The sequence below is a fragment of the Peromyscus leucopus genome, chromosome 12, assembly GCF_004664715.2.
Source record: "Peromyscus leucopus breed LL Stock chromosome 12, UCI_PerLeu_2.1, whole genome shotgun sequence".
In the NCBI taxonomy this organism is placed as follows: domain Eukaryota; kingdom Metazoa; phylum Chordata; class Mammalia; order Rodentia; family Cricetidae; genus Peromyscus; species Peromyscus leucopus.
In genome coordinates, this window is record NC_051073.1 from 67,628,875 (window position 1) to 67,641,068 (window position 12,194).

At 37.1% G+C, this 12,194-nt stretch overlaps 1 protein-coding gene across 5 annotated transcripts in view; it reads left to right on the plus strand.

Annotated features, from left to right (window-relative positions):
* Positions 1-12,194, plus strand: part of Fgf12 (fibroblast growth factor 12) — a 533,778-nt gene that overhangs the window by 503,126 nt on the left and 18,458 nt on the right. The window lies entirely within an intron of this gene.

Genomic DNA, 12,194 nt, shown 5'->3' on the forward strand with positions numbered 1-12,194 from the left:
ACTCATCATCACAGCAAGATGTGTCACAGGAGATTTTTTTAAACCTTTTTAAACAGAGCTCAGGCTTTGCAGTGCCATCAGAACTGTTTGTCTAGCAGATTCTGTTCAGGCTATGGAAGTGGAAGTGGTTGATGTGACAGCACATGCAGGCTTGAATTTGCCAGCTCAGAGCAGGTCTGTAAGGTGTAGGTGAACAGCACTCTTAGAGTAGAACGGCAGGTCAACATCTGTTCCCAGGATTCCTTTGCTTTGCTGCTTTTTAAAAATATAATCTTACTTTCCCCCAAATGCTTAAACAAACAGACAAACAAACAAACAAACATGATCTGTGGTGTCTGTTGTACATGATAGCAGCATTCTAGACATCCTCCATCTCAGGTGCTCTGTGCCAGGTTCCCCTGGCCTTCATCTTTCCAGCAGCAGCCATGTCCTGAATTCCTCCCTCACTACAGTCAACTCACCTGGAGTTGCAGACACTTCTGGGACACTGTATTTAACCTATAGAGTGAGCATGCCAAGTTCTGAAGCTGCGTTCCTTCAATGACAGGACACACTTGTGGTGGTCTGAATAACATGACCCTGTATTCTCAGGCATCTGACTAATTATTCCCCAGTTGGTGACACGGTTTGGGTATGGCTCTTTGCTGAAGTAAGGATGTCATTGGGGGCAGGCTTTGTGGTTGGAGATGTGAGCTCTCAGATGTTCCTTCCCCTTACTTGGTGCTACAATTCTTCTTCATGGTAATGGACTCTGTCTTAGTTAGGGTTTTTCTATTGCTGTGAAAAGACACCATGACCATGGCAACTACTGTAATGGAAATATTTATTTGAGGTGGCTTGCTTACAGTTCCAGATGTTCAGTTTATTCTCATCATAGGTGGGAGTATGGTGGCATACAGGCAGACATGGTGTTTAAAGAATAGCTAGAGTCCTACATCTTGCAGGCAAAAGGAAGTCAACTGAGACAGTGGATGGTATCCTGAAAGGAAACCTCAAAACCTGCTCCCTTAGTGACACACTTCCTCCATACCCACTCCAACAGAGCCACACCTCCTAATAGTGCCACTCCCTTTGAGAATATGGGGGCCAATTATATTCAAACTATCACATTCTACTTCCTGGCCCCCATAAGCTTGTAGCAATATCATAGTGCAAAATGCATTTAGTTCAACTTCAAAAGTCCTCATAGTCTATCAAAGTCTCAAGGATGTTTTCAAGTCCAAAGTTCAAAGTCTGTTCTGAGATTCCTGCAATCTTTTAACTGTAATCACCTGTAAAAATCAAAATAAAAAAAGCAGATCATATACTTCCAACACATAATGTTATTGCATTATACATTACCATTCCACAATGCAGGGAAGAGAGCATAACAAGGAAATACTGAACCAACACAAGACCCAAAACCATCTGGGCAAACTCTAAACTCTGCATTTCCATGTCTGTCAAAACACTCCAGATCACCAACTCTTTTGAGATTTGTTGAATGCAACACACTTCTTTCTCTTGGTCTGCTTCCACTCCCTGTTAGCAGCTCTCCTTGGCAGACTCTTACTGCTCTGAACTGTAAGTCCAAAATAAACCCTTCCTTCTATGAGTTGCCTTGGTCATTATGTTTTATTATAGAAATAGAAAAGTAACTAATAGAGTAGTTATATGTCATACCTCTGGTGAGACGTTGCCTCAAATACAAATATTTTACTCAGTTACCACAGGTGAAATGTCACTGTATTTCAGAAATCCAAGATTTGAAATAAATAAACTTAGATATTCTTGGAAGGGGATGATGGAGTCCACTGAAAACTAAGGGCAATTCAAATCATGGAATGTCTAGTAATTGAAATCATCAAAATTCAAATAAGAGAATATGTTATTCAGGGTTCTATAGAGCCACAGATCTTACAGAATGAATCTTCTCTATTTATATATAAAGGGAATTTATTTAAATGACTTACAGGCTGCAGTCCAACTAATCCAATAATTGCTAGCTGGAATGGATAGTCCAAGAATCTAGTAGTTGCTCAGTCTCACGAGGTTGAGTGTCTCAGCTGGTCATCTGTAGATGCTGAAATCTCAGAGAAGTAGGCTCCATTGGATATTCTATCAAGGTGAGTGCATTATGACAAAGAAGGACAAATCTTTCCTCCTTCCACTTTCCTTATGTAAGCTTCCAGCAAAAGGTGTGGCCCAGATTAAAGGTGTGTCTTCTCAACTCAAGATCCAGATCACAGGGGCACAGGGGCGCCCTCCACTTCTGGACTGTAGTTCATTCCAGATATAGTCAAGTTGACAACCAGCAATAACTACCACAAGGAGTGTCTTGTTTTAAATATATATTCCTTCTACTAAAGTCTAAATTTCTCTGATAAAAGATTTATTATTCTCCCTCAATTTAGCTAGCTTATTTTGTGGCACTCACTTAACGGAATATCCACTGATCTTTCAACATTTTTTTTTTAACTTTGGTCTTTTAGGGGTTGTTTTGTTTTTACTTTTATGCAGTCTTGCCGTGTAGCTCAGGGTAGCCTGCTACCCAGCTTGGCCTTAGACTCATAGCAATCCTCCTTCTTCAACTTGATGAGTGCAGGAATTTTGCGATAATTTTTCACAAAACAATTTCATTTCTGTACATGGAGTCAGATAATCATTTGGAAAACTCTTACAGTCTCTAAGCTTCTGTTGGGAAGTTGGGGAAGTAAATTTCCACCTGAGCATCCATGTCTTAGGTCTTAGTAAATGCAGTCTATCACAGGACTCTAGAGGATATATATGGCTGGAGCATTAATGGTATCTGGCTCCTGATTTTTCTCATTAATTCGCTATTTGAATTAGCTATACATATAATTATATAATACATGCATATTCACAAAAAATCTGTTTCTTTTAGCTCTTCTCTAACCATATAAATCCCTTCTCATGAGGCAAGCATTATCTGTGGGCATCCTTCAGTAGATTTTTTTTCCAAGAACAATACTAGCAAGTACTAATTTGAGTTTATGTACACATACTTTATGTGTTTAACAAAATGCCCAAATATATTTTATACTGTGTGTGTATTTAATACAAATGGTTGTATATCCAAGTACATTCATATTTACAGAAAGCATTTTTTTTTAATTTTGTGGATATATTTTTATTATGTGTCTTGGAGGAGTTTCAAGAATAGTACAGAATGATCATCTCTAGTCACATCAAGAACTGTACAGTATCCTATGTGGAAAAACACTGATATTACTCAATCACTGTCACTTTGAAAAACATATAGATTGTTTTCAGTAGTTAGACATTTCCAACACCTTTGCTATGAATATAAAATCTTCAGCATACTCTATTTTGCACATATGTTTCCATATCTGCACTTTTAGAAGTGGGTCAAAGGATACATTGTAATGTGAGAATTTAACTCCTGTTTATTCCCAGCATCCCTTTAGCTACATGCAAATATTTTGTTGTTCTGTCTTTGCCCAATCTCTATTATAGATATATATTGCCTCTAAACCATTTGTAGAAACAATTTTGATAACAGTGAGATGTAAGATGATACATCCTCTCACCCTCTGGGCTCCTTTCCCTTCCCATATTCACCTCTCATTCTTAGAGGATTCTTGTTGGAGGCTAATCAAGTGTCCTCAGGATATGACTTTTCAGTAGGAGGTGGTGAGAAGCTGACGATGGCATTCTCTGTGCACTCTGCAGATAGATGGCCACACTGAACCTTGTCTAAGGTAGTCTTGGCCAACCCTTCACACTTTAAGACATGTGCAGGACAGTGTTTGGATTCCCCAAGTAAATAAGTCTGCTGCTCATGTTGGCCCCATTCTCATCTGTGGCATTAGTTAGCACCTAAAACTTGTAATGGGGGTAAAGAGTGTGAAATAGCAGGTGCAATAGGCCTGACCTCAACGTGCTTTCTCTTGTATAATGGTGGCAGCCTTACAGTGGAGGTAGCGTTTAGCTCTGACTTATAGATGTTGAAATTAAGTTTCAGAGAAGTCAGGAATGTGATCAAAGTACAACAGTGAGAATTTAAACACACGTGTCTAACTGCCTCCAAAGCTGCAGTTCCAGCGCCCCTGGTAGCATTATTTCAGGTGCTGTGCATTTACTTTGCCGTCTCACTAGACACTGCAAAGAACGAGTTAACAAGGAATCTTGATTTTTAAAGGAATCCACTCTCAGTAATGTTCCAGTAAAAAAAAAAAAGACTAAAAAATGTAAAGACAATGATTCCCATATTTGTATTTATTTTTTTAAGTTATAACATTGAACTTGTAGTCAAAGCTACTGTGGGACGAAGGTTACTCCTCATTTGAAGTAATGCAATATAGCATTTTCTTTGCCTTTTGTCAAATGGGAAACAATAATTCTTTCAGTTGATTTAACATCATTATATTGAATAACACATTAGCATAGCAATTGCTAACACACTAAGACTTTCTAGTCCTGTTGATCAAAAGGCAGTTGGCAAAGTGAGCAGACCACAGGGTTTACAGCCAGATATCCAAAGGGCTCTGTGGAAGGAATCTGCTCTGGAGTCATTAGAAACAAACCAAGTTTATGAGGATTACCAGTAATTGTTTTTTCTTTCTTTATTATACATGTTCCAGTAACAGTACTACATAGCAAACAGCTGAGATGATTTCATTTGCTAAAAGTGTTCTAAGAATTTGAGGCCAGGCACAGTGGTATATGTTTCTGATTCCATCTTCTTTGCAGGCTAAGTCAGGAGTATCACTTGAGACTGAGAGGTGGAGACCAGCCTCAACCATGGGTTAAAAAAGTTATTTGGGGGATTTTCACCAGAAAAGTAAAAAAGAAAATAAAAACTAAAAGAGCCTTTGAAAGAAGGTGATTTTTAAATACCATAAAATTATCATAACTGCTCAAATAATCACACAGCTTATTTTCTCTAGTTAAATTTTTCCTCGTGATATTTTAATAATATACTAACATTTCTTGAGAAGGTTAGAACTACTTTTGAAATTATAGTTTATAGAAATTGTTCACATTCAAGAAATTACTTTTGGTATGAATAGTAAGCCCATGGGAGGTGAATACATAAGGTATACCTGTGATTGATTAATTTTTACAGTTACATTTTCATTGAGGGAAATGAACACCTAAGAAGACAAATAACCTCACTGTGAACACAAGGTAGAAATGGATAGCTGAGTGAGTCAGGTCCCAGGATGTCTTTTAACCAAATTCATCCTTTTGGACTAAATAGTTTTTATTTCCAGACTTACTGAGTATTGTATCCAGGGGATACAACCATCACAATGCCCCCTTCATAAGGCTTTAAACGGTCCATATTTTTCAATGACCTTGGGCAGTGTTATGAAAAATGAAATATCAAGATAAAGGTTGGAAAGTGGTTTGAGAAGATGCTTCTGTACTCTTCCTGAGGTAGTGACATGGTGGCAAGGAAGGTCTCTCTGAGGTAGAAATAGGATGTATCAGAAGTGAAGAGGTTGTCGGGAGTAAGGGGAAAGAGATGAGCCACTTGTGTTTGAGCAACAGTACAGAAACCAGAGGCCAGAGGGCAAGGATTGTGCATTCACTGACTTCATATTCATCTCATGATAATACCAGCTAAAAAAGAGGAAGGAATGAATGTGCAGAATAGTGACATCTCACCATGTTAATGACACAGGGCTATGCAAATCACAGATTCTTACCTGAGCTAAAAAATATACATGTTATAGTTAAAACCAGGGGAGACAGAAGAGGTGGTAATGAGAATGGGCTGTAGCTTCCTGGTAGAGAACCTGACTTAGCTTCTGTGCCTACCACTGCAAAAAAGATTTGGCTTTGACTAAAATCCAAATTAGTTCACTTTCAATACTTTTAATGTATTTCCACACAATAATAAAATATAAAACATTTTAAATTATCATACTATTTGGTCAAAGGGAAATAATTCCAAATAATTCCATGGTTTTGTAGGTATCAAAAGATAGGTGTTATATAATTTGATTTTTGTGACTCCTGTGTCTGTAGAAATCTTATCTTCTGTTTATGTTGGTGACATTTGGGGTTTAGGGAGGCTAACTGATCTGCCAAAGGTCAGAAGGAAAATTATTAGTAGACAATACACCAGAAATTTAGAAGTCCAAATTATTTTTCATCAAATTGTTTACTATTCATTTCTCAAGTGTTTTGGAAGAGTCTCTTTTTATATTATTCATTTTATGTATTGATATCACTATTACAAGAAATTGTAAACTGACAGTTTTAACGTAGGAACTTTGTGCTCTTTATTAGTAAACTGATGTTTTTTGTTGACTTAGTGACTGCCCATGAATCTACTAGTATTTTAATTATTGTCTGCTGCCCCCCAGTCCCACAGTCAGCACCCCACTGGCCACTCAAGCCATGGTCTAGCCGTAGCTTCTGGTCTGGGGACGGTGATATATAGATTTAAATTAAGTCTTGCTCTATTTATCAATAAAACTCAGGAATCAAAAGCTGAGCTGACAAACTAGCTCAGAGAGGTTGAGTAGCAGCTAGCTGGCCTTGCTTTTTGGCCAGAGATACCACAAGAGACGTGTCTCTTCCCTTGTCCCAGATCCAAAAGGAAGCACAACCTCTAGTCCTTACCCTTTCCTTCCTATACGTCTTCTCTGTCCAAATTCCTGGCTTCTCTGGGGCTAATTTTGTTCAACTAGTTGTTGGTTCCTTCTCCTGATTCAAGACAAACTTTATTGACAGTCTGGAGTCTCACAGTGCAATCAAAACATCCCACACCAGAAAATAAAACATTTAAAGTGAGTAAAACATGGTGGCTGAGAAGAAAAAATGGTAAGTATAGTGTGTAAGCTGGAGGCAATGGAAAATATGAATGTTATGTGGATCTCAAGTGTTAGATTTTTTCATCTTGAATCAAATTTACCTGCTGCCTCTGCTTTTTACTGACATTACAATGGTATACATCATCTTTTAGTAAAGTTAGAAGAAAAATCTTCATTTTGAAAGGAGATTTTAGGAAGTAATATTTATATCTTACTTAATTTCATAACATTTTAATATGAAAATTGTTTTATTCATTTATAGATAAGAAAAAAATTAAGTCAAAATTAAATATCATGTTTAAGATATCACAACCAACTCTGTTCCATCAGTCACTTTTATATTGTTGTATATTTTCATTACCGTTTCCCTAGAGTGTAATTCTTATTATTTATTTCAACAAGAATAAAATGACTGCCAAATGTGCTGAGATTTGTAAAAATGTGCTGAGGAAGAGTGTTCCGTGAGCTGAAGTGCAGCGGGTCTATGGGAGGAGGACAAACCATAATGACACAGACAACACACTAAATACCACAAAAAATATATACTTTCTTTGAGAAACTAGCCCGGCATTGGTGGCACATGCCTTTAATCCCAGCACTCAGGAGGCAGAGCCAGGCGGATCTCTGTGAGTTCGAGGCCAGCCTGGTCTACAGAGCGAGTTCCAGGACAGGCTCCAAAGCTACACAGAGAAACTTTGTTTCAATAAACCAAAAAAAAAAAAAAAAAAAAAAAAAAAAAAAAAAAAAAAAAAAAAAAAAAAAAACCTTTGAGAAACTGAATGAGGGAAAGCTCAACATCACCTAATGTTACTGTGAATAGCATCTTTCATGGGTCTCTAGGATAGAGAGATCAAGAGAATTGCATCATCATCATTCAGTTAGGAAGTACAGTGTGGTCAGGAACTGGCAATTGATAAGAACTATGTCAGTATAGTCAACTATTGAAAAAAAAGAGCAGTTTTTCCATATGTTCACTGGACTCTCTGAATTTCCACCTCCTTATTCTTCATGATATTCTCATCTTCCAAGAAACTGCATTTAAATGAAACTAGTAACTGTCTATACTGCCACAAGTAAAGGCTGGCCAAGAAGGAATAGTTGTCTTTCTACATGGGAAGTTAGAGTCCATGTAGATCAGAAAGCTATATGGATAAAAAAGAGTCAGGAATAAATCTGACATGAGCGGGCATCCAAGTACAGCATACACTTTGAAGATATCAATCTGGAATTCTACAGGGTCAGACTGGAACCAGATGGGATGGGAAGATCTTGAGAGGGATACTGGGGTAAACTTCATCGATCTGGGGAATGATTTGGCATTCATTCATCATCTGGACTGAGCTCGGTGGATGTTTTGAACTTTTGAAAACAAGACTAGGCTGGAGAAATGTTCAGAAAGTGAGAAGGAGCTTGTCACAGGCTTCTAAGGCTGTGCAACCAAAGCACGGCAAACTCTGATAAATATTTTTTTCTGAACACTATCAATCTATGCATACTCTACTGAAGTAATTAGTATTCTAATGAATGAATAATTGTTAAATTACTGATTGGGTTGTATCAAAAGCATTGCCCTCTTCTACATACATGATGCGCTTGTGGGGAAATTCTGCTTCATCAAAACATATTTCTATAAACTTCACTGTAATTTCTATATTAAGCTAAGAGCTCAGGATCACAGACATAAGGAAAATTCACAAGTTGCAATGTGAATTTTCAAGAGAGAAAATTCTTCCTTATTATACTGCCTTTGGCTCTGTTTTCGGTATTGATCAAGGCATTCTAGGGTCTTGTCACCTTTGGCTCCCAGACTGTCTTCACGGCACACGAGATATGATGTCAGTCGGGACAGTGGTTGAATAATCTTGGAATCCATCTGAATGTGCGTGATCAAATGCCAAGACTTTTAAATGACTGTGTACTTCATTTCAAGTATGCTTGTGCATGCCTTTCTAGTTGATAGACACCATACAAATGTGTGACAAAAGCACAGAATTTAATAGCTTGTTATGTGACAAAACACAATCATTTTGTCACATGGATAATGTTAACATGGGGCTGTGTAAATTCTGAAAGTTTATAACTTGTGTCCAATCTGTATCAACTCTTTTTTTTTTTTGAAATGTCTCCTTTTTCACTTGAAAAATATGAAATTCAGACTTTAGCCACTTACTTGGAAGTCTCATAACATAATACATATTGATGCTAGAAGTACAATCTTAATTGCTAGGCACTCCAATATTTCTATTTTTTTATCATACAAAAAGAATATAAATTCATTGGTGCCCAACTGTATGTTGAAACTGAAATAATAGTTATATGGTAGAGGTTATACTGAAAATCATTGCCCAAGGATACCTGATGACATGAGGTTTCTCCGTGGACTCTCAAAGCTCCTTAACATCTAGGGATAATACTATGTTTATTTAGTATTGGGATAGGTGAAGAAATAAAAGCATACATGGTCATCTTGGGTTTGTGTGTGTACATATTCATGTGAGTGCATATTGTATGTGAGTGCACTTTCATGAATGTGCATGTGTGTGGAGGTAAGAGGTTAATGATAGTTTTCTTCCACATACATCTCTATGTTATATTTTGAGATAGGAATCACTGAACCTGGCACTCACTATTTCGGCTGGACTGGCTAGTCAGTCTCAGAGATCCCTCTGTCTCTGCTGATCCACACTAATGATTTCATTTGGCTTCTGTGGGATCTATCATAGTTTCTCATGCTTGCACAGCGAACATTTTACCAAGTCTTCTCCCCAACTCCTCAGCCTAGTTTTAAAAGAAAATAGCCAAATTTAAATTTTTTTCTAAATCTTTCGATTTAGTTTTACAAGAATACTGGAACTTGGTTTTCTTATAGACTGACAAAATTGGAAGGTAGCGGGACCGCTTAGAGGGAAAGCATAGTGGGAGTGCCTTAAGTCAACCAGGAGCATGGTCTTCGGAAGGACTGGGAGAGCCATGTCTGTCTCTGGCTTTGCATTTTGTGAAATGTTCTTTTTCTGTCTCTCTCTCTCTTCTATCGTCTATCTAGATCCCTTTCAGCCTCTAAAACAACCAACTCAATAAGCCATTTTTCTTTTAATCTTAACTTGCTTCAGGGAGTGCATCAGTTTTAAAAACAGACCATTACTGGGCTGGGGGTGTAGTTCAGAACAGAACACTTTCCTAGCATACAAAGGCCTGGGTTCAGTGCCTAGCATCAAAACCTGAAAAGCCTTGTAATTTTCACTAATTGAATCTGTACTTCTTTAATCCTGATACTTGGCAATGATTTGACTCTTCCTTGGTAGTATGGATATGATGTCATAAAGAGCACACATTGTTAAGACCAGTGTTGCCAGGTAAGAATGGTTTTATTCTCTCCCCTCATCTTCTCCAGCTAATTTGTTTCTCTGATTCTTTTTTATGGAAATATAACTTACACACAATAAAATTCACATTTAAAGACTTACAGTTTGTTGGATTTTAGTATTTCTACAAAGTTACACAAATATCAGAACTACTTGATTCTGACTCATTTCCGTCTCTCCAGGGAAGCAGTCATTCTCTGTTTTATTCCAACTCTGTGGTAGCACTTGACATCCACTATTTCCCATCTCTGAAATTGTTTGCTCATTATATGCGATATTACAAACTCTCCTGTAATATTTCATAGAAATGGAATCAAATAACATGTAGTATTTGCATCATGGAGCCTAATGGTGTTGTGTTCCACTTAGCATAATGGTTTTAAGGCTCATTTATATTGTCATATGAATCAGTATCCTATTACTCTTATCAATGAACAGTAATACATTATACAGCTATGCCACATTTTGTAGATCTACTCATCATTTGATAGATACTTGAGTTGTTTCTGTAATCAATACTACTATCAACATTTATTTATAAATTTTCTTATGGACATGTTTTTACTTCCTATAGGTGCATGTCTAAAAGTAGAATGGGTGGATCATTGCTAACTGTATGTTTATTCTTCTGGGAAGATGCAGGTTATTTTCTCATCTATTACAGCATTCTATGCTCCCCCCAGCAATATGTGCGAGTTACAGTTTTTTCCACATTCTTATCCTTATCAACACTTTTAACTGGGCAGTTCTACCACCACCATATTAAAGAGTGTCTTATTGTCATGTATTTCCAAGATTACCAGGATAATTTCTTAGAATGAAGAGTACTCTAAGAATTCTCATTTCTCGTTTTAATGTAAATAGTGTTAATGTACTATTACTACTATTACTGTGCTTCTACTTTCTCAGTCTCATTTTTGTTCAGTAATATGAAAGTCATTTTCAAATCAAAGGAGTCCCTTCGGTGGCATCTTTAGCATTTACAGCCTTCACTAGCCCCCTACTTGTTTATCTCTTAGGAGTATCATCTATAAGGACACGGTTCTTATAGATGATACTATAAGAACCTACCAGCTTTATTTTTACACGGTCATCATTTATGGAATTCTCTGTGTAAATGTACCAAATTGTGAGACTTCACATTGGAAACTTTCCAGCATGCAGTGACATGGTGACAAAGACTTTTTATGGCAAACATGTTTGGAAAGGAAGAGGGAGTAGCATGAGGGGGGTTGGCACGGGGGTGGGGGTGGGGAGGCTTACTTGCTTATAGCTGGATGACATGCTATCCGGTTTTACGTTTGCTTATCTCAAAAGGAGAGGTATTTTATCTTTAGAAAAATACATTTCATTCTTTGATGTTTTAAGATAGGATTTTATTGTATTAATTACAAAATTGTGTTATACATCATTAGAAACAGAAACGGTGAGTCTGAGAGGTGAGTCTGAGATTATAACACAATTAAGAGTGAATTCTCACATTGGCTTGTAATTTTACTTTTATGCATCTTTTAACTAACTCTTTAGCATTTTGATTTTCTTAAGAGATGAAACTGAAGGAGATGTTTTTAAGATTTCTTCCTGGAATAACAGCATCCTTCTGTTTCATTGAGGATTCTTCAATAGGAGTATTTTTCTCCTACTGCTTATTTTTAAGGTTGTTATATCTGAGTTCTGATGATTAAGTACGCCACATTTTAAATGAATTAAAGGGAAAGCTACAGGCATTAAGCAAAGTAATAGCATAATAATGAGTTTAGGGAACACGTTTTGCTGAGTCATAGATTTTTGTGAGTATAGAATATTCCCTTCAAAAACATCTGGTGTGCCTGTGTTGTCTGTGGTTGCCTTTTGATTTTGGATCCTAGGGATAAGTTCTACTGTTTCAAGTCCATGCTAACAGCCACTAAAATGAAGACTGACCAAACACTGATTTATAAGACATTTTACTTGCTAAGATTTTAGACCTATCTAGGGCCTTAACCTCCAATGAGGGACTGTTTCCAAGCAGTTGTTTTCTCTGAACTAAAAGCTGGTTGTAAAA